The sequence below is a fragment of the Chrysemys picta genome, chromosome 16, assembly GCF_011386835.1.
Source record: "Chrysemys picta bellii isolate R12L10 chromosome 16, ASM1138683v2, whole genome shotgun sequence".
In the NCBI taxonomy this organism is placed as follows: domain Eukaryota; kingdom Metazoa; phylum Chordata; order Testudines; family Emydidae; genus Chrysemys; species Chrysemys picta.
Window position 1 is genome coordinate 27,424,064 of NC_088806.1, and position 18,258 is coordinate 27,442,321.

The following is an 18,258-nucleotide window of genomic DNA, read 5'->3' on the forward strand; positions in this document are numbered from 1 at the left end:
AGAAGACTTGACTCGCCGGGCCACAGGTCTGATATAGTCTGGCAATTCCTGTATTCCTAGCTGCATAAGAGAGGATGCACTGCACTCTTTGTAATATGAATGTCTCTAGTTCTGGCTTATCAAGGCTTCTTTATTCATTTTCAAAACAAAAACAAAAAAAAAGCCACCCACTGGAAACGGAGTCCTCTTTGCAAAGTCCAGGCTGGAAAGGGTTTTGTTGCTGCAAAAACAGGTTATTTTTAAAGCAACCGAAATACCGTAGGATTTCAGCCTCAAATGCTCTGCAACTTGTGCCTTGGTAATATTCACAAGGCATAAATCATTTACACGAACATCCTGATAGGCTGCTTGCCTCGCTACATTTAGAACAAGAAAAAACGTCCAGAGAATGTGAAGACAGCAGATTCCCTGCAAAGAAGTCAACTGTTTCTGGCACCATTATAATTTAAAAACAAATGGATAGAACATAATTGCAAATGTCTGGATTGTTTCCCCTTGACAAGAATCATCTAAAAGGCCTGCCTGGCTGGGCTTGGCTTGGCATAATAGGATGGGATGTTTCTTTTGCCAAGTTGCTCCTGCAAATATTCCGAGTGTTATTTTGCATCGTAAGTCTTCTGTTTTTTTATTGCTGGGTATAAATCTCACAGGGTGCTTTTATGATTCTGTCTCCAGACCTTTAAAATCTAGATTTTATCATTATTGGAGAGGGGTTGGAGGCATCCCAAGAGTTTGGCACTGACAGAGATACAGGCAGCATGAACTGCAGTCACCCTGTGTCCAGATTCCCTGTTTCATGGGCCTTTGGAATAGATGCTCCATTGGAGAAAAATTGGTTCTTTGCCCGTGGAATTTGAATGGACAAAGAGCAATTGCCAATGTTCATTTCCTGTTGGAAATGCTGATGCCTCCTCTGCTTCTTTCCTTCATGACACTCGGATTCAGTTTGCAAGCTGTGCTGGTGCCATTTACAGGGTCAGTATTTTTAAAATGAGTCTGTCTACAGGGGGAAATTTAACCAGTTTGAAAACTGGTGCAGCTAAACCAATTGTAAAATCAATTTTAGAAGGTTGGGAGGTTACTAGATCATGGTCTGTAAGGAAAAACCTATCTATCTGATACTGGGGGGAGGGAGGGGTGTCTTTACTCTGTGTCAAAAATGTGCACCTTATTTCCAGACAATGTTTCTAGCTTCACCTTGGATCTTGTTCTGCCTTTCATGGATCAATGCATGAACCCTGGGAATGGTTTACCTAGGGATGTGGCAAATTCTCTAGCACCTGGCATCTTTCAATCACAATGGGATGTTTTTCTAGAAGATATCTTGCTGGCTCAGCCACAACGTACTGGGCTCAGTGCCTGGCCTGCGCGACACAGGGGGTCCTAAATGATCATTACGGACCTTAAACTCTATGAAGACCCAAAGTGTAGGCAGCTTATGGTGACCTGACCTCTTGTTACTGAACTGGTTTCAAGACCAAGCACATCTCCCCAGTGCAGAGGGGCCCTGTAAACGGTGGAGAAGGTGATACCCACTCTCAGTTGGGCCCTCTTCAGAGGATGGCAGAAGGGTGACTGACAGGGTGCTAAGCAGAAAACTGCTTGGCCAACCCTCTGTCACTCCAGCTCCAATTAAGGGAGGTGAATTGGAGTGGGTGGGTCACCTGGCCCTGATTGGGGAAGCTGGAACAGCTCCTGCCTCATCTGGCTGGATAAGAGCCCCAGGGGAAGGGGGGCGGGGTGGAAAGAGGGAAGCTGCATTAGAGGAAAGGCAGTGAGGGGAAGCAGAGAGAGGTAGTTTGCCCGCTCTCTCCTGCCGGTGGACTGCATGAATCGGACTACTTATATGGTGGAAAGGTGGTGGGAGCACAGCCTGTAAATAAAAGCACCGGGTGGACACTGCACCAAAAGGTCTCTGCGTGACTTTCTCAGCCCAGTGGGGGCAGGGGCCGGGAGGGCCCGGCAGGGACGCTGTTACAGTGACAAAGGCAGCAAAGGCTTCATCCAAACTATGTGGAAGAGGAAATGTCAGATAATCAGATGTCTGGATATTGCAGACCTGAGGGGGTGGGGGGTTCTCTGCTCAGAGTCCCCATCCAGGTCCCTCCTTTGGATCCTTTCACCTGCACTCCCATTCCTATTTTTCTCTCCTTATATTTTGGTCCCAAGTAATCAGTTGCTCCCTGGTCCTGTGGCCCGTCCCTCATCTTAGGGAGAGGGTCTTTAGTTCCTTGTGTGCTCTGCTCACCATTCCAGGATATCAAATAGGCCGGTGACTTTCATTCCCTGACTCCTTCCCGGAGAGGTGGGTGTTGCCAGAGATTCTCTGCTCCGTGTCCCCCTCTGGATGCCTTGTTTTGACCCTTTCACTTGCAACCCCCTCCCTGTTCTTTCATTTTTTCCAACTGTACTTAGTTGCTGTCTGGGCTCCTGCATTCCTCCTTTCAGCTGAGGAGGGCGGGCCTTTCATTCAATCCACAAGGCTGGTGCCTTTCATCAGCACAAAATTCTATTTCAGGAGGAAGGGGAAAAATAAATCAATCAGAAAACCAAGATGGAAACGCCTTGAAGTAAGTGCATTTAAGATGTAAACTGAAAAGAAGCCATTTAATGATGCATGTATCTTGCTACTTGAGACACATCTCTTTATAGGGATCTTCAGAGCAACTCACCTCCTTTAAAGCAGCTTAGAGTGACACTGATGACATGCCTGACCCAATCTCTATCCTTTGCAGAGATTCCATTTTCAGTCCCACAGTCCATCTCTCTCATTCTCGCTTCCTTTCCCTCACTGTCAGCATTTCAGCTGTCGGGCCCTCTCCACTAATGCACACTTAGATACTTTCTGGTGATGTCATTCATCATTCATAACAATTTGCCCACAGTAACAGGCTTGTTAATTTGATTATGCAAATTTCCTGTGAGTTACCAGAGCTATTGAAACAGCAAAATGCATCAGAATTTAATTCAAAAATATTCTCATCATGAGATTCATTTGCTTGCAACTTTCTCCTTGATCTGAAAAACTTTGGAAGCTGTTTGTTTCCTCAACTTTACCAGACAATGTTCACTTCCACACCAGCTGGAGTGTGACCAGGAGAAGGAAACCTTTATGTTTAAGAGCCTTATTGTTTATTAATGGATGTAATTAAATGGATCTCACTGAAAAGAAAGCGGCATAAAGTCTGAGAGTATTTTCATATGGCCCATTTACTTGTCTAAATACTGCACTCAAATTAATAAAGGTATTGATATAGACATTGGCTAATGTCTGGAAATTGCACTTGGGGTGATAAGGAAGACATAACAGTTGTTGCTAATAACTGTAAATCTTAATCCTGTTTTTGTTATAATATAGATTAAAATAACTAGCCCAGACATTTCTGATAGGCAACCTCTGTGCAGGTGTGCTAGGAAGGCATACCGGGTGCCCTGTGCTAGAACTACAGTGATACACACTTTGGAAATACCTAAGATAGACAGACAGATAGGACAGGATTGTGTGTCCCAAGGAAAAGCTGAGACAGCCATAGACAGACACAGGAACCAGCTCGATTCCTGCCCTCCCAGATTAAAATAAAAACACAGTGCACAGGAGCAAAACCATTGAGTGTAATGAGTACATGTAGCATTACGTGGCTTTATAAGATTTAGAAATTAGAAGCAGAGGGCACTTGCTTAGGTCACATCCTTTTAATAGTGATGGGCTGTTGCCTACCTTATATTCTCTAGGACTCTGTCCTGCCTGGCTTTAAAAGTCCAAAGGGATAGGATTTCAGCTTCCTGTTGGGAGGTTATTTCACATTGTGAGAGATCTTGCTTTCAGGAAGCTTTTCATTATATCCACTTCCTCTCTCTCACTTCCTATGTCCCTGTGTATAATTAGGAATAGTGGGATGGAATTGCCAGGTTAGATTAGACCATTCGTGTCTTGGATGGTGGCCAGCACCAGCTGCTTCAGAAGAAGATATAAGAAATCCTGCAGGAGAAACCTGCCAATAGAGGACATTTTATTCTAGCCCTATCCGTTAGAGGCTGTTTAATGCTCTGTGGCCTAATGGTTTGAGCCCTGGACTGGGGCTCAGGAGATTTGGATTCTATTCCTGGCTCTGCCATTGGTCTGCTCGGTGTCCTTGGGCAAATCACCTCCCCTTTCTGTGCCTCAGTTTCCCCATCTGTAAAAAATGGGATAATGGTACCACTCCCTCCTTTTTAAAGTGCTTTGAGATGTGCTGATGAAAATGCTACAGAAGAGCAAGATATTATTATTAATATTGTGTCCTGAAGCACGTGAGTTTATGCCCATTATAATGTTTTCCAGTCCTGTCTAATGGAACTGTGGATGTTCTCGTTATCCATAAAATTCTCTCATTCTTTTTTGACTGCTACCACACACTCTGCCTCAGTGGCATCCGGTGGAAGTGTGTTCCACAGGCTAGCTTGGTACTGTATCAACAAGTATTTTTTATCAGTTTTAAATTGCCTTCCAATTTTATTGCACGACCCCCTAGTTCCTGCGTTAGGCGAAAGGGTAGAGGGAAGGTCCTGGTCCTTCATAATAGCTCTGTCATGTCTCCTTTACCTCTCTTCAACACCTTGTATATAACACACACCTTAGCAAGAGTCTCTTTTCGCCAGCTCACCTTCCGCTTTCAGAATCCTGTTGTATGGTCCAGCTGGTCTGGCCCTCTCCTTGCGGTGTAGCCCAGACTGTGTTAGGTTTGCACTATTCTATTGCATTATGCTCTGTGATATAGGAGGTCAGATGATTACAATGGTCCCTTCTAGCCTTACAACCTATGCATCTATTGAATGGCAACCCCAAAGTTAAGCAAATGTTGAAACCAAAGCTAAGGGATGAACACAGCGATAGTGGGAGCAAAGGGTTAACGCTGAATGGGGAGTTAAGGCTGCAAATCACCTTACAAGTAGGAGCTGTGGAGGGCTCTGCTCTGGGGTGTTAAGAGCACTGGGCGTGGTTCCAGGAACTTGCTTAGCTCAGAAACGCGATGCAATTCACATAGCCCGTCTTTTCTGCACCATCTCCTCAGAAGGCAATTTCCTACATCAAGCCTGAAAGACAATCACAGCATCTCTCTCTCTCTCTCTCTCTGATTCTGAGCATCGGAGAGGGAATTAAGCTTTAGAAATGGATGAGCCTTCGGAGCTGAGGCACCCAAGGGCTCAGGAAAAGAGGAAGAATTATATTCTGCAGCAAAAGATAAGAGAAGGTGGTAATCGCACAGCGGACTGAGGGGCAGGGGGGCAGGCCTCAGCATCCACAGCCTTCCTGACATGCCTTAGGGGACAATGAAAGGTCACCGAGCACTCCTAGGCATTCAGAGCTCCGCTGCTGCCTGACTCTGCTGTGGCCCCCATGGGGGTTTCCACATTGCTTTAAGATCCTGGGATAAAACGGGGCTATGAAAGGACAAAGCATGTTGCAGTGAGCCCAGCCGACCTGCTGGGGCACCAAAGGGACAAAGCCCACACTGGCAAGGGAAGGAGGGTTGCACGCAAGAGAGACACGGTTGCTTTGGTGAGGCAGGTTCTGAGCAGCGTGATGCCCCCGGGTTGTGAGCCATTCATAGGAACAGGCTGGGAGACAGCTCCAAGGACTGGAGGAAGCTGGATCTGTCCACCCCTCCCCAGGGATGGAAATTCTGCAGAGACTTGGCCTTCTGGGAGTGAGGCCTAGACATTGATCTGGCTTTCACTGAGCCAGGGCAGGCCTGAGACATGCCACATTGTCCCCATGGCAGCTGCAGCCCAGCAGCCAGTAGGGGCCTCTCTTTCTCCAAGTAACTCAAAGAAGCTGCATTGGTGTAATTGCCAGGTGTAGACAGGCCTGACCCCTGTTTGTGCTGGTTTTCAAAGCCCTAGTGCTAATAGCAGCTTTGCCTGTCTAGACGGGGCTTTGTACTGATGCAGCTGTCAAGATGGGGGCAAATCCTGGGATGGACAAGGCCTATGTGCCTTCAGCTAGAAAAATAAAGGCATCACATGAGTGAAAACAAAGCCAAACAGATCTCAAAGGACAGGCAAACCTAGACCATCCCTGACAGGTGTTTGCCCAACCCGCTCTTAAAAGCCTCCAGTGATGGGATTTCCTTAACCTTCCTTGGAAGCCTATTCCAGAACTTAACTACCCTTAGAGTTAGAATTTTTTCCCTAATATCTAATCTAAATTCTCCTTCCTGTAGATTAGAATTGTCCTACTTTCAGCGGACATGGAGAACAATTGATCCCCATCCTCTTTCTAACAGCCCTTAATGTCTTTGAAGACTATCATCAGGTTTCCCCATAATTTTCTTTTCTCAAGGCTAAACAGGTCCAGTTTTTTAACCTGTCCTCATTGGTTAGATTGGCTAAACTTTGATAAGTTTGTTGCTCTCCTTTGGACTCTGTCCAATTTGTTCACATCTTTCTTTAAATGTGGCCCCCCAAACTGAACACAATACTTCATCTGAGGCCATACCAATGCCAAGTAGAGCAGGACAATGACCTCCTATGTTTTACATACGACACTCCTTTTAATATGCCCCAGAATATTAGCCTTTTCTGCAGTACTACTGCCTAACCAGTTATTCTCCATTTTGTAGTTGTGCACTTGATTAAGTGAAGCACTGTGCACTTGTCTTTACTGAATTTCATCGTTTAATGCAGACCAATTCTCCAATTTGTCCAGATCATTTTGAATTCTAGTCCTATCCTCCAAAGTACTTGCAACCCCTCTCAACTGAAGTCATCTGCAAATTTTATAAGCATAGTCTCCACTCCATTATCCAAATCATTAATGAAAATGTTGAATAGTACCAGAACCAGGACATAGGCCTGTGGGGCCCCACTACATACATCCTCCCAGTTTGAGAGCAAACCTTTGATAACTACTCTTTGAATATGGGTTTTTAGTCAGTTGTGCACCCAGCTTATAGTAATTTCAAAGACCACATTTCCCTAGCTTGCTTATTAGAATGTCAGGTGGGAGTGGAACTGTGTCAAAAGCCTTATTAAAATAAAGATATATCATGTCCACTGCTTTCCTGCTATCCACTAGGCCAGTAATCCTGTCAAAGAAGGAAATTAGGTTGGTTTGGCATGATTTGTTCTTGGCAAATTCATGTTTGCTATTACTTATCACTTTAATACCCTCTGGCTGGGTGCTTAAAAATTTATTGTTTAATAATTTGTTCCACTATATTTCCAAGTATCAAAGTTAACCTGACTGGTCTATAATTCCCTGGATCCTCTTTGTTCCCCCTTTTAAAGATAGGTACTATATTTTCTCTTCTCAAGTCCTCTGGACTTCACAAGTTCTTGAAGATAATCGCCAGTGGTTCTGAGATTCCATCAGCCAGTTCCTTAAGTTACTGTAGGGTGAATTTCATCAGGGTCTGCTGACTTGAACACATATAACTTATCTAAATATTCTTAAGCCTGTTCTTCAGCTATTCTGGTTTGTATTCTTCCTCCCCCCCTCTCCCCCCCCGTGGTTAATATTAATTGTGTTAAGCACCTGCTCACAATTAACCTTCTCAGTGAAGAGGAAAGCAAAATAGGCATTAAACATCTCAGCCTTCTTGGTGTCATTTGTTATTAGTTTTCCTTCCCTGCCGAGTGGTCAACATGTGAATGGAGCAACCTTGGAGATACAATGAAGGCCCAAGACTGTTAACTTTTAATGGCAGCTGGACAAGTGGAGTTTTGGGTGTGATTGGACAATTACCTGTCTGGCCAGAACCCCTCCCCTACCTTTTTCTGTTTTGGATAGAATGTTAGAGGAATAGAAGAGAAGGTCTTTGCCCTGAGGCACTTATAGGCTACACTTATAGGCTACACTGTCCATCAGTTCTTATCATGGAAGACATAACCAGTGATGACAAGAAGCAAGGTGTGAGAGGGGGAAGGACAATAGTTACATCTAATAAAGCTCATGTGATTTGTTTTGCTCTGCTGTTTATTTAAGAACATTTCAACAAGGGCAACCCCCCAAAGAGATGGAAGTTCTGGTTGATAAAAGGAAAGGTCCAGCCAAGCACTCCAGGTTACGGAGGTAATTTCTAGCAAGGGCTTATGTAGCATTAACTTGTTTTACTTTGACAACCTGATTAATCAGTTTTATTGTGACAGTGTGCTGCAATGCTGCCTCATGGGGGAAGCTGTCACCAAAAATACTTTATCGTTTTCCTATTTTCCATCTACCAATCAACAGCAGGAAAAAAAAAAATCCCAAGGACAGCTCAGCAACATGAGAAGTGGTGATAATTAAAACACATTCCAGCAGAATTAGACAGCATTCAGGGCTGTCACGCTATTAGGAGGTATTGCACTCAGAGAAAGAAACAATCAGGCTGTGCTCTCTGTCAGTAATTATCCATCTTCCTTCAAGAAGCCCAGCTCTGCACCTGTGTAAAGTTCATTACAGGATCTAATGGTTATTGGATCAGGCACTCTTTGGGCCGCCTGCACGTCTTCCCTGCTGGCTTGCAATGAATGGCACCTCTGCTATGAGCTGATCATTGCTGGCAGCCCTATTAGAATTTGCCTCCGTAGTCTGCAGATAGAGGAAAGTAAAAGTTCCTGTTTAAAATGTTGGACCCAGCAGAATCCGTGTTAAAGGAGCCGATCCCATTTGTGAGGTAGTTTCCCTTGGGGTTCAGAACCACGTTCCGCTCCACTGAAATCAATGGGAGGGTTGCAATAGGGCACATCTGATGGTTCAGGGGCGAGGGGGGGCATTAAGGGGTTGTTTCATAGACTCATAAAAATGTAGGGCTGGAAGGGACCTCAAGAGGTCATCCAATCCAGCTCCCCCCACCCCCTTACATGCAGCGGCAGGATTAAGCATACCTAGGCCATGGGGAAGTTTGTTTTCCTTTTCATTGGAGTAATATATTTTAATCTTTAAAAATAATATTTTGGTCTCCAAAACATGGGACAATAGCCATTAAAATCCACTCACTAAAATCATAGAAACCTACCATGAATCTATACAACAAAACCTTGAACCTGGCATGGACTCACTCATTGTGGGACCTTGGGGAATGGGGTGGGAAGGAGATGGCCAAAATGATAATGCTCCTGGGACTCGTTATAACGAGCTATAAAGTGATCTTGACAACATGAGCACTAAGGTTGCTGAGGGAAGGGGAGTCAGTCGTATGGGAGAATGTGAAAAATGATTGTAACCGGCCTTTTCCTGTATCACATTTGTATCTAATTGCATCTGTGTTGCTTTCTCTTGCCCAGATTTGGAGCTGCTCTGTAATAAATGATGAATGATACATCCTGTCTGTCTGATTGCTGTGAGGGTGCATCCACCCCAGCAGGGAAAAGGAACTTCATCTGGGGATGCATTTCAGAAGAATACATTTTAAAGGTTTACTGGTCTAGAAAGAGAGAGGGAGCAAACCCCTACATTATCCTTCACCAGAGGAGACAAAGAAAACCAGCGCTTTGGACTCTGGGGATCCTGACTAAAAGCTGGTCAGCATTGCTGGAAACAGAAGATTGATGAGGAAATTACCTCGTACAAAGGCTGTAGCTTGTTAAGTTAGGTCTTAGCTGTTAGCCTATTTTTACTTTTGTTTGTAACTCTTTCTACCTTTATTCCTTCTCTTTGGTATCACTTCACCTATGTCCTTTTGTTAATAAACTTGTTCTGTTTTTACTATAAACCAACTCAGTGCTGTGTTTGAAGGGACAGGCATGTTTACTTACGTACTGATTCTCTTTAAAAGAACAGCAAACGTCCTGACTAACAGACGTATTGGAGCATGAGCTTTCGTGGGTGAATACCCATTTTGTTATCACATGCATCTGACGAAGTGGGTATTCACCCACGAAAGTTCATGCTCCAATACGTCTGTTAGTCTATAAGGTGCCACAGGACTCTTTGCTGCTTTTACAGATCCAGACTAACACGGCTACCCCTTTGCATTCACAGGAGATAGTAAGTTTGCTATCAAAGTGGTAGGGGCTATACATTTCAGAGAAACATTTTCGAGGAGCGTTGGGGCTGGAGTTCACAGATTGTTACCTGCCAGGCAAGGTCTGGGCTGAGAGAGCCTGGAGGAGTTTGCCAGTGAGTGGGACAGGCTGATGTGGCAAGGAGCTGACACACAGTCTAATCTCCAGCAAAGCTCACGCTTGCTGAGGCAGAGAGGCAACACAGTGCCTCACAGCTCTGGGTATCCCCAGCAGAGTGTTACAGAGTCTTGATGAGAAATTCTATTTCACAATGACTTGCCAGTTGGAGCAGCTGAATTGGCTGTGAACTCCCTAGTGAGCCTCTTCTCTCTGTCTGTGGGAGGCAAATGCATTCCTGTTCACTGACGGAGATCAGAGCGGAAGAATCTAGAGCACAGGTCCTTGGGGATGTAATGAGGGCCTTGTGTGAGGACATTTGACTGGCATTGTAGGCCTCCAAACTGTAAGTGAATGTCAAATAGGAGTGAAAGAAATTCATGTTTTCTTTGCATTTTGTTGCATTCTGTCCAAACATTTCCAGCATCCTGTCTTCGGACAGGTGCTCTGCATCTTCAGACAGGATGTGCATTGATTTATGAGCCAAGACCACTGGACGGGACAGGAACTGGAATGGGAGCCAGTCATGAGGCTACAGGGAGTCCGTTATGAGTCCACCTCAGCACGACTGTGATGGACGTGAGTGGGAGAACAGAAAGGACTAAGTTGCTCTGGACCTGATTGGGGTGCCAGGATGGAGTCAGTCAATCTGGATTCAACTCCTGACTCCGTTGCAAATGTCCGATATAATCTTGGGTAAATCACTTGGTCTTGCTGTGCCTCAGTTTCCCATTTGTAAAACAGGGATAATAATCCTCGTTTTGTCCATTTAGATTTTAAACGCTTGAGGGCCAGGACTGTCCCTTGCCATGTGTATGTACAGCATCTAGCACAGTGGGGGCCTCTAGGCATTACTGTAATGCAAATGATGAGTGATTTCTTAAGAAGTGCTTCTTTCGGGCCATACAGTTCTAGGTATGGGGCTTGATGATGATAAACCTAAGGGTCTGTTTATGGGAGCTGTGAGGTTTTTGTGATCTTGAGAATGAAAGCGCAAAGACTTCTAAGGCAGAGGGAGCCAGTTGGATGGGAGAAAATGAAAAATGATTACAATAGTCATTTTCCTGTGTCACATTTATATCTAATTGCATCTGTGTTGTTTCCTCCCGCACAGCGTGAATATTTGTGCCAGAGCTGACTGTGATCTCTGACAGGCTGAAAAGCGCCATTCTTAATTTACAGACTGGGGGGAAAAAAAATGAAAGAAAAACAAACAGAACAATTGTGGGGGATTCCAGAGTGCGAACGCATGTGTCAGCGTCTGGTTTATTCGCTCATTTCCCCACAGCATTGGAGCATGTTTCATTATCTATCAAGTGGTGACAAGTCTCCTTCATTCCCCCGGGGACTGGATCACATGTCGAACCCAGGAGAGCTTTCCTTGGGTTCATTCTGCCTGAGCTTTGTTATTAGATGAGACAATTGCACAGAAGAAGAAAACCAGGAAGGGAAGCTGCTATCGCTTGGACACACAATTATGTTGATCAAATACACTCGGTGCTGAATAGCCTTTAGTATATTAAACATATTGATCTCTCCTGTCTCAAGGGAGAGGGAAATGCCAGCAGCAGTAGTTCTATTCTGTAATACTGAGGACAGGGGAATGCTTAAAGACCTGTTTTTTCATTTCTCCTCTCCTCAACTCAAAAGGAGTGTTGCTTGGATTAAGATTATCAGATTGGGTTGCAGCTCTGCAAGCATGTGGCATGCATGGCAGGGGAGTGATCAATATCTGGTTTTCCATAGGCCATTTCTATTGAGTTTACTGTTTGCTCTAGAAAAAAGAGCTACATACAGGGCCGGCTCTAGGCACCAGCAAAACAAGCTGGTGCTTGGGGTGGCACATTTTTAGGGGCGGCATGGCCGGTGCCAGAATGCCGCCCCTAAAAATGTGCCCCGGCCGCCCTAGCTCACTTCCGCTGCTGCCGCTTGCGTGCCACGGTGCGCGAAACAGCTGATTCGCGCGCCGCTGCTCGCCCTCCCTCCCAGGCTCTCAAACCTGGGAGGGAGGGGGCGATCCCGAGTGGCCCCGGTGTGCAAAACAGCTGATTCACGCGCCGCTGCTCACCCCCCCCCCAGGTTTGAGAGCCTGGGAGGGAGGGGGAGACTCCGAGTGGCCGCGGCGCGTGCGCCGCTTCTCCCCCTCCCTCCTAGGCTTGAGAGCCTGTGGGGGAGGAGGCAGGGATGGGGATTTGGGGAAGGGGCGGAGGTGAGGCGGGGGTGGGGTAAGAAAAAAACGGGGGTGGGAGGCAGCCAAAATTGTTTCTGCTTGGGGTGGCAAAAATCCTAGAGCCGGCCCTGGCTACATACTATGGGTGTGGGGTGAGATTCCCAGCTCTTGTAGACATACCTGTGCTAAACTGGATGAGAGTTAATGTCCTAAAAATATTAGTGTGGCCCTAGTAGCCTGGATCTCCTGGGTACATACTCAGCATGGCTGGCCTATGCCACTGCTTCCCTTGCCCAGATGTTGATCACTCCCCCTCCGCTCAGAACAAAGCGGTGAGTGGAAGAAGGGGAGTTAAAAATAGAACATGTGGAAGGAGAAGAGAATGCAGAAGGAAGGAAAGAATAGCCTGCAGGTACGGTAGACACGCTGGGGCAAATGCGGTGAGAATGGAGAATAAGGGTTTGTCTACCCCGCAATTAACCCCCCCCTCGGCTGGACCCTGTCCACCGAGTTGGGCTGCAGGGCTGTAAAATTGTGACGTTCAGGCTCAGGGTGGAGCGTAGGCTAGAGGGTGAGGGCATATCCCAGAGCCCAGGCTCCAGCTCGAGCATCTACACCACAATTTTACAGCCCTGCGGCCTGCCTGAGTCAGCTGACATAGGCCAGCTGTGGGTGGTTAACTGTAGACATACCCTTAGAGACATGTAGAGAGGGACAATTGGAAAGAGAGAAATGGAGACACTGGAGATGGGCTTGAGACAGGAAATTCAGCTCCAGAGCCCACGAGTCCTCCAAAGCCTGGGCCCATCTCTGAGGTCCCGATCCAGCAAAGCACTAACCTATGTTCATCCCATTCTCCCTGCTCCATACCTACCTTGCTTTCCCAGTGCCAGCTGACCACATCAGACAGACACAAACTCACAGACCAGACCCCCAGCTGTTGTAAATTGGTGTTGCTCCACTCAAGTCAGTGCTGTGCTGATGTATCCCAGCTGAGGTTCTGCCCCTGGGTGGCATATTTATTTCAGAGATGAAAGAGTGTGAATATTACACAAATAAAAACTAATTAGGCAAAACATGTCAGCTTCAGAGACAGAGCTAAACTGATTCTGCAGCCACAGAGAATGTATTTACTCTTGCATAGGGGAAGCTGATTCTTCTGACAGCCCAAAGAGAATGTGTTTCTCCTTTCATATTAGCTGCCTGTGTCTTTTGTTGATTATTTCCAGGTATCTTGGCTGCATGATCATAACCGCCTCCATCCCTGAAGTCACACTCTGTTTCAGTTTCACATTAGGTGTCAGTTTGGGATGATGAGAGATTTCCATACACTCCCTTCTTGGCACAAAAGCATCACGGCTTAAAGTTTCACACGGCATCAGGGACGTGCCAGTGTGAGGCCGCAATGCAGTGAGATGATTGACATGTGGGTTTGGGAATGTCCTTAAGGGGTCTTGAGCATCCACACGTGAGGAATGAAGAGTAAAACGAAATCCATCCCAACACCCCCCATAGGTGCTGGAACTATGGGGGCTGCCGCACCCCCTGGCTTGAAGTGGTTTCTATTATATCCAGGGTTTACAGTTTGGTTCAATGGTTCTCAGCACCCCCACTATAAAAATTGTTCCAGCACCCATCACCTTCCTCCCTCCCCCCCACCCCCCGTGGCTTTCCTGAGTGATACAGAAATGCCACACTCAGAAAAAAATTCTAGGGGCATGGGTGAGGTGAAACAAGGCATGTTGTGCCATCAAGCTGGCTAAGGCACCTGGACAGAGGGAGAGGGTGTGTAGAGGTGGAAGGAGAGGATCAGGGAAAAATTAAAGAGAGGCCACATGGTTCAATGGATAAGACACTGGAGTGGGAATCAGTGGATCTGATTCTATCCCCCCGTTTCTGCCACTAAATTACTGTATGACCTTGGACAAGTCCCTTAACCTCCATAGACCTTTGCTTCGCCTTCCACCATGTGTATGTCTTGGCTATTTAGAGTGTAAGCTGTTTGGTGCAGGGACTGAGAGAGAGAGAACACAGCTCCTAGCACACTGTGGCTCTGATCTTGGTTGCAGCCTCTAGGTGCTATTCATATAACTAAAATAAATACATGAATAAGTCCCTAACTAATAAAACATGTATATTAGACAGTTCACCTATATGTTGTGTGTCTCATCTATTTAGACTGAGTTCTTTGGGGGCAGGGACTTCATATGGTGCTTGGAACAAGAGGGCCCTAGCCATAACTAGGACTTTTGGAAGCCATTGTAATACAAATAATAAATAATGCACCATTGGTTTACAATTATTTCCAGGTGGAACCCCTCAGCCATCCCACCAGCACCATTCAGCTGTTTCCGTGGGGTCAGTCAGTGATAGATACTGGAATTTGAACATAAAAAGTACCAGTGTGCATTGGGTTAAACCTTGCTGGGATGGGTTGGCCATAACGGCAGCCTTTCATTTAGGATGGATGTAAAGACTTGAGTGAAATAATAGCCCAAAACATAGGCATATGTCTCCATTCAAAACAAAGGCAAATGCAAGGCTGACCCAAAATGTGAATGGTCCGAGTGGAGGGGTTTGCTGGGCATTGTTGGATCGGAGTTGTGTGCAGGGGTGGTAAGAGGCAGGAGACAGCACAGAGACACGCAGCCTGGACAAACACCCCGAGAGAAGCCTAGAGAGGGGCTGGATCTGGTGCTGGCTAAAGAGGCTTGGGGCTGTGAGCAAGAAACTGTCTCCTCTTGTTTGGCTCACCCTGTGTTCAGGGAAACAGGACTTAATACATTATTTGTCAATAAGCAAGATTGCATGAAAGAAAATACTGGACTCGGTCATCAATTTCTTCTCTTAACTGGAGCAACCTGCAACACCTCAAATTTGGCTGGCTGCTCAGGGGCAACAGTGCGCATAAACTGCCATAAAGCAAGGGGGATTGCCTAGACCCTACTCCCTAGATTTTTCTGACCTTGGAGAATGTCACAAAGTGCCTGACTTATTTTTTCTTCTGAGCTCTCAGGAAATTCAAGATGAAATTCAAGGAGAGGTTGATCAAAAAGGATTTTCATTAAAAGAAAAAAAATGGCCTCTTTGCGCAAAAAAAAAAAAAAAATCTGTCCTGATTGAGGTAAATACCCAGGCAGGATGTGGAGAATGAAAGACGACTCCCTCTTACTCTAGCTGTGTCTGATTTAACTGGAAATGAAACTTCAGCCTCCACCCCCCTCTAAAACCACTAATGCTTCTAAAACTGTGAGGTGGGGATAGAGTACGTGTTAAATCAATTCCTCTGGAGCTGTACGCATGCCAAAAATCAGGAAGAAGATAAAAACAACTCACACATTCTGGAGTCATTTGCTAAGCAGGTTACTTAGCACTTTTGCTTTGAGGGAGAGCCAGGAAAATACCAGATTTTCCCCTAGTCTGGTGGAGAGGAGAGCATTGGCAATGGAAAGACTCCCCCAAGGACAGGCAGGATCCTCTGGTCCGTTCCCCATTTTCCAGTGCCCAGCCCCAAAGAATGGAACAGTCAGAAAAGCATCGGGGGGGGGGGGGGCAGCTTCCAGCTGTCGCATCTGCCTCTTGCCTCAAAAGCTGAACAAAAGTTCCTGTCAAGTGGAACTCCCAGTTCTCCAGATTTCTGTGTAATGCAAGCGCCCACCAGAAAGACAAAACTGAAGAGCCGGAGACATTGGTGCAACGAACAAGCAAAGTGATGATTGCAATCATAACGTTGGATTAGCAGGCTTAGGCCAATGGAGCCACATTTATTATTGTATTAATGTAGAAGCTCCATCTGAGAGCAGGACCCCATTGTGCAAGGTGCTGTACATACACATAGTAAGATACAGCTTTTGGCCTAAAGAGCTTGCAGTCTAAATAGACTAAGGCTGGGAAGAGAAACAGAGGCAGAGAGAGGCTAAGGTCACATGACAGTTCAGTGGCAGAGCTAGGGATAGAACCCAGCTCTCTGGATTCCCAGTCCAGTGCCCTGGTTGTGGGACCCCACAGCCTATTATCTGAATCCTGGTAATAGCGTGCGTCACTGCATAACATGACACAGCCCCTATCCCAAAGGGGCAGGGAAGGCCTGGAAGACAGGATAAGTTCAGTTTCAGGGTGTAGGAGGCAACGACATGCCAAGATGCAGGAATGGACTGAAGGAGCGGGGTGTGAGGGATTTGGGCGTTATCAGCGTAGAGATGGTGAGTAGGTGAGAATACCCAGGAAAGGCACGTGTAGAGGGATAAGCGTGATCCCCGGATGGAGCCCCGGGGAAGAACGGAGAATGGAAACAGAAGCAATGCCCCTCTGCCATATACATTGGCCAAACCGGACAGTCTCTATGCAAAAAAATAAATGGACACAAATCTGACATCAGGAATCATAACATTCAAAAACCAGCGGGAGAACACTTCAACCTCTCTAACCACTCAGTGACAGACTTGAAGGTGGCAATTTTGCAACAACAACAAAAACAAAAAAGTAGCCCACGAAAGCTTATGCTCAAATAAATTTGTTAGTCTCTAAGGTGCCACAAGTACTCCTGTTCTTTTTGTGGATACAGACTAACACGGCTGCTACTCTGAAACAGAGCAGCTAAAGTCTCCAGTGCTGGTATGAGACATTTAGGAAGCATTTGCTAATAGTTCATTCTCATGTATCAGTTATTGTTAGTTTGTTTTAATGTGTTAATTAGATACGTACCCTGCACTGCACACACAATACATCATTAAGGAGCTGGAGTTGTCACAGTGCATAAATTTGCAAGACAACATTGCCAGATTCTTTTGCAGCCCCTTCTCCTGTTTGGTGCCTCCTTGGCTCTAATGCCAAAAGTCAGTACTCTGTCATTGGACCAGCCCCGGTGCCAACTGGTGGGTACATATTCAGACCCACTTAATTGATTGAGACTTGTGGGGAGAGTTATCAAAGAGGAAGCTTCCATCAGAAACCTTTGCAAAACTTTTGAAGAGAGCAGCTTTCATTCCCTTCTCTTCTAAAGGAAATTGTTCCAAAACTCAAGTATGAAAAAGTAATTACATTCTTTCTTTTCATGTCTCCCTGCTTAATCACATCTGGACAAGCTGGAGATTAGCCAGAGCTGAGACACTGGAATGACTTAAAAATGAAAGAGGCAATAACCACAACTTGAGCTAGCTGTTTTGAATACCCCTTACGAACAGCCCCCATGAAGCCCCTCTTGATCTGCAGACAGGAGACCAATGTTTTTAAAGAAATGCCTTTCACTATCTCAGAGCAGAACCACCATTAATTCAAAGGGTGGGTGTAGCGATCGACTAGTCTAGGGAGAAAAATACAACCACCCAGGAAACTGGGGGAGAAGGGCTTTGGGTTTCTTTTGTATAACAGTTTTGCTCTGTATTTTATATTCTAGCTCCATCTGCTTTCCTCTTAACCCCAGCCTCCCTGCTGCTCCCAGCCTGCTAGAACTGCCTCAGACCACCTCCTTCCCAACTGCTTTCAGGCCTTAGAGAAAGAGCGAGATCACCTACATAACAAGCAAGGTTTCTACACTCACTCAGCTCTCATTTTGCAAGCTACTTCCTTGCCAGGAGCCTTCATTTATACAGGTGGAATAGGTGATGAGTTAATAAGCTCCAGGTGCTGAGTTAGGTGGAGTTGGAGTCATTATTTCTCTCTAGGCAAAGGAGGCAAATGACACTCTTTCTCTGGGTTAGAGAGATGCATTAATTTGGTTTATAGCAGTGATGTGGGGAGGATACTATACCCAGGGCCGGTGCCACCATTAAGGCAAACTAGGCAGTTGCCTAGGGTGCCAAGATTTGGGGGCGCCAAAAAGCAGTGCCCCCAATTCTTTTTTACAGCGTTCCTGGGCTGGGCTGCCAGCGGCGCGCTGACATGTGTAGCTCAGACTCCCTCTCCCAGTGCAGCGGCTGCTCCACTTCTCCCGCCTCCCAGGCTTGCGGCGCCAATCAGCGATTTGGCGCCGCAAGCCTGGGAGGGGAGGAGAATTAGAGCAG

At 46.1% G+C, this 18,258-nt stretch overlaps 1 long non-coding RNA gene across 1 annotated transcript; it reads left to right on the forward strand.

Moving 5' to 3' along the window:
- The first annotated feature begins 755 nt into the window (after window positions 1-755).
- LOC122173877 (uncharacterized) lies at window positions 756-9,677 on the forward strand. Its single transcript, XR_006174839.2, has 2 exons — window positions 756-2,570; window positions 9,250-9,677. It is a non-coding gene; the product is annotated as an uncharacterized LOC122173877 (long non-coding RNA).
- The last annotated feature ends 8,581 nt before the right edge of the window (window positions 9,678-18,258 follow it).